Source organism: Anser anser, assembly GCF_964211835.1.
Source record: "Anser anser genome assembly, chromosome: 16".
In the NCBI taxonomy this organism is placed as follows: domain Eukaryota; kingdom Metazoa; phylum Chordata; class Aves; order Anseriformes; family Anatidae; genus Anser; species Anser anser.
Window position 1 is genome coordinate 6,479,145 of NC_139737.1, and position 5,206 is coordinate 6,484,350.

The window sequence follows — 5,206 nt, forward strand, 5'->3', positions numbered from 1 at the left end:
CCCTGTTGTGTAAATTCAGCACTTTGTCAGTCTGAATAAATGTACATTAGCCTTAACATGAGTTAAACAAGTTTAAACAATGAAGCAAGCTTTATAAAGCTCCCTCGCTTTTTAACTTATTTGACACCACACTAAAGAGCCCATTTAGACTAAAGAGTTCAGCACATTTTGGGACCCATTAAATATCCAGGTTGAGACTAGATATTCCCTTTTTCTTTTTTTAATTTGTCCTACCGAGTTTGCTAAAGTCAGCATAATTGAGCAATAAGCTGCTTTGCATTTCTTTAGCTTTGTAGGCAAGTTGAAGAAAGCTACACCCATCCCGTTCAATGCAGCCCTTTCAAAGCTAACATGGCAAAAACCACTTATCGCTGCAAAGTGGATGCTCTGTGGTTCCACTGAATTACTTTTAATTAAAAAAAGGGAAACTCATGGAATAAAAATATGACATTTATAACTGCTAGGAAAACTTACACTGTCAAATTGTTTCTATTTTCATCTAACACCTAACAACATATTTCTTCCAGAGTCAAGTCAGCCCACGGAAAAGCATTCCTCATGTCTTCTGTTTACAAATTACACTGTTTGCTAATACAGACATCTGGTGTCCCTGAATGTAACAATTAAGTCTTAAGACAACCTCATACAGTGGGGAAATACATGGCAGAGGAGGGAGTGAAAGACTGGACATCCATCCAGCATCAGAGAAGGACGAGGGAGACGTGTCCTTACCAGTAACAAGGAAAGGAAGGACAGATTGGACACCTTGGTGTTCTCTACTGTGGAAACAACCCTGCTCTTTAAAAGCTCCCCCACAGGTAGCAAAATAAGTAATCCATACAGCAATGAGACATGGCTCCTGAGTCTATCGTGACTCAAGATGCCATCAGATTTAGGACTTAGCCTGGAAGATGGAGAAAGTTCAGCCTGATGAGGCAGCCTGCCTGCCTAACAAATGCAAACCAGCCCGAACGAGCAATCAGGGACCCAAAGCCAGAGCCCCGATCACCCTGATCGTTCCCTGCTCCTCACTCTGCTGATAACCATTAAGCAGAGCACTGGTCTGATTTCTGTAAGCAACAGAAACAAAGGAGGGAAATGAGAGGGAAGCAGGGAACACTGGGTGAAAAAGCAGTGGTGCAGTCTGACAGATGAATGCTTCTACAAGTGAAAGGGGTTGTTTTTCACTAACTCGTGCCCTTGACTTTTGAGAAAAACTCTTAGAGATGTGATGCTGACAAATACTACACAAAGGCTGGATGCTTGCTGGATGTGGTATAAAGAGCTGCTAGGGCAACATTTTGAAAAGGGAATTTCATTTTACTTAATGTCATAGTGAAATCGGTTCTTCACCCCAAAAAGATCTGTGGTCAATTTGCAAATTGAATTCTGTCACTGACCTGTAAGAGATATTTTAATCCACATGAAGCTAAATGCTTGACAAAACCACAGCTATGAAATTGTTAGCAGTACCTCCACAGTAACCGGGCAGTTGGATGGATATTTAGATGAAAATCCTGGCTTACAGGCAGAATTCCCATCAACAGCAGATGGATTAGGATTCCATCCTTCTTGCTCATTTTGAAGGTTGGTGAAGTTTAAAACACAGAAAAAACCCAACCCAATTATAATTTCTAGCTGTCAGGAAGGAATTATATCAGTTCCATCTTACAGAAGGAAATCTGCGCTGTCTAGCAGTAATCAGTTCCATATTTGTGAAGCCTTCCAACAAAACACTTTTTGTCTATGATTTGTATTCATCTTAGGACATACTGATTTCAGACCCTCTGTGGATTGTAACGTATAAACAGCCCTTTTATTTTTAAATGCAACTAAGAAACTATTTGGCAGGGTCATTGCAGTTCTGAATCTTGAACAAAGTATACCAACTGCAACTGGCGTCTAGGCTGCAAAGCAAGCAAGACAGGACACTTAAAGGCAGTTGTGTTCATTCAGTTTAGCTAATAATAGGACATTAATAAGAAATATTTTAATCTAACAAACATCATGTTTAAAAGAGAATACTTAAAGCTTTTTTTGGTCAATTTGATAGGCATGTGATGATCTCATGGCATGGAAGTTGGAGACTGACTCAGAGAAGGTCTGAGGTTCCAGTAAAATCCCGTCTTAGCGAATGGCATGCATTTTCCCACTGTACACCTCCCAAGCTTTATTCCCATTAGACAGAGGATAATTCTACAATTACTTCTAAAAAAAAGGGTTGAGAGAAATAGTTTTAAATACCCTTACAGAATGAACTGTCCCTTTATTATTCACTTTTTTTTTTAGCAGCATGTCACTAAATTCTAATCTTTGCAGCACAGATACTACTCATGCTTCCTCTTCCACTCTGCCTTCCTGATGGTTGTTGGTCATATGTGTGTGCATGCTACTTCTCTGAAGGATTTCAGTTTAATTTTCCAGAGATTTAAGGCAGTTACACCCTCCCTTCTCTCAGCAGCATTAAAAATCATTGCCTGATTTCAACTAAGACTAACAGGGATATAAAGACCCACTGTTTTTACCGAGGTCTCACAGAAAAGATGGCTGGAGAGGTAAGGCCTCCAAGAGCAGTGCCCTTACAGAGGGACAGGCTGCAGAGCTGAGCAGCTACCTGCCAGCGGGCGGATCAGCACATACCTCCAGCCCAACTGCTGGCGAACACGGAAGGGAAGGAGCTGTGGTCAGGTCAGGAGACGTGTAAGGAATGCAAGTACTGGAGGTTAGGGAACAAAGGACAGAACTCACCTTCTACTGCAATGTGCAGGAGCCAGGAGAGACAAACCCAGCTCAAACTCACCTCTTTTAGCTCCAAGATGCAAAGCTTGTTGTCCTCTACGAAGGCAAAAAGCACAGTGCCTGCCCCTCTGCTCCTCTTCCCAGATCTCCATGTGTACAGGGGGCACAAACTGGTTTACGAGCTGCAGGAATGCATCATAGCTGTGCCACAACATTGGAGGCTGCAGGCTGCCTCGCAGCACCTGGTGCTGTTAAGAGTCACTGGGGACAAGGGGAAAAGGTTCACAGGATCTCCTGTAAGACAGCATAAAATACCGCGTCTGATTTGGGGTGACTAGGGAATAAAGGTACAGTATTGAAAACTGATACCAGGATGACCTCCACCGAGTTTCATAACCTGAGGGTGTCCATACACTCAGTTTTAGAGGTTCAAATACTGGAAGTACTGAATGCTATGCCAATGTGCAGAAAGACAGACAGATAGCTGACAGGACTGTAAAACAGGATGTATAACTTTACGGCCCCTTTCCACCGGTGCGTATCTGGGCCAGGTTTCATTACCAGCATATGACTGTTAGGCTACGTGAAGGAAGTTGTTGGATTTCAGTCCAATTCTCAGTGGGCAGGTTCCACAACACTCACACACAAAAATCCCCCTATTATACAACTGATGCTAATTGGATCCTCTTTAGGCTCTTCAGAACAAAGAGCAAGACTTGAACTTCATGGGAACAGAACTAACAGTTCTGTGAACTCCTCAGAACAGAGGCACATGGATGCAATGCTGTGGCAGACTTATGTGGCATCTCAAAAAAAATATAGATGGTTTTGGACTTCTGCAGTCTTCAACTTTCACCAACATTCAAATTCACCTACATTAAAAGAAAATTAAATTGCCCTCCCCCACAAAAAGAAAACCACAACAAAGCAAACATCCTCCAGCAAACTATTTGCTTGAATCTATTAAAACTTGCCAAGTCAACGTTCCAGTCTCAACTGCCTAACCCAGCCTGCCAACAACAGAATTGTGTCAGTTTTTTCCTCCTCTATTTTACATTAACAAAAGTCAATTGTGGCGATGAATTGCATCACATGCCAACAATATATCACATTCCTTCACAGCTGTTTTTTGTAAAGGGAAGGAAAAGACCTCATCAGTCACTGACAACACTTCTATAAACCATAAACATTTTAAGAACTCCGTCCACGAAGTCAGGATGGTAACCTACCAAACAAAATCTTTCCTAATGAAGGGGCATAGCACAAACTATCGATTCCAGAAAATAAACCTAAGTGTATATGAAGAATCGGTATACTAACCAGATCATGGTAGTTGTAAACTTATTTTAATAGATGAGCAGGTCAGACGGAAAAAAATGTCTGTTAGGCCCCAAAGAGCAGGAAAAGTTTGTTACCAAGTCAGCAGGCAGGGCTTGCCCTAATATACCATGAAGAAAAGGGAGGAAGCAATAGTGCATGTTATATTTTGCTTATATTCTTTAGCAAAGTAACAGCTAAATCAAAAGCATTAAGGTAACTCTGTTAATTTCCCTAAAGATTTATAACTGATTTAAAGGAAAGAAAAATGCACTCCTATAAAATACTAATAAGACTAACTTGTATTGTCAAAACAGAATTAGACTGCAAGTAAAGGGATGGCTATGGTGTATATTTTAGTGCAGTAACCTCATTATCGTTAACTAACAAATAATAAAGGATAATAACAAACAGGAAAAGAATACAAAAGAGGGAGAACAAAGCCGATTATTAGACATGCATATAAAGTGCGTCTGTTTGCTTCCTGGAAGCTCAAGTGAACCTCAAACTGTTTGATGTGATGGATATATGCATTCACATCTTTGGAAAACAAAAATGCTCACCGCCATATAAATTCTACAACATGCCAATAAACATTGGCTTCTTACACCTATCAAAATAATAAAGTCCTACCAGTTTCTTTCAACACACTTGAATCACGAAGACCGCCTATGCAAATATAAGCACAGCGTTTTAATTTCCAATTAATTATTGCCAATTATAAATGGGGACACTTTACAAAATAAATTATGAGGATAATTAACTATTTTCACGCACAAAGGTAACAATGTAACATCATGCAGTGGTTTTAAAAGCCTCCTACTTTCTGCATTTCTATTCTGTTAGTTTAAGCCAAGATCATAAAAGCAGCTTCTATTTCTTTGAAGAGGAATAAAGAAAGGCAAAAAGCATCTGTCCCCCTCCCTGGCCATTTCATCTAGATGTTACTGGATTCAAATATTTAACCGCTGATTGCTATGGAATACAAACATTTTAGTAGGATTCCTGTGTTTGGAGAAAAGCTAAGAAGAAAAGGGCTAAATGAAAGCCTATGATATTACACAATGACTACCATTAAAAAGTTACTATGTTCTAACATAAACAAAATAAGCATTTGTGTGTCTGTTCAACTGAACTTGATGCGTTAAGG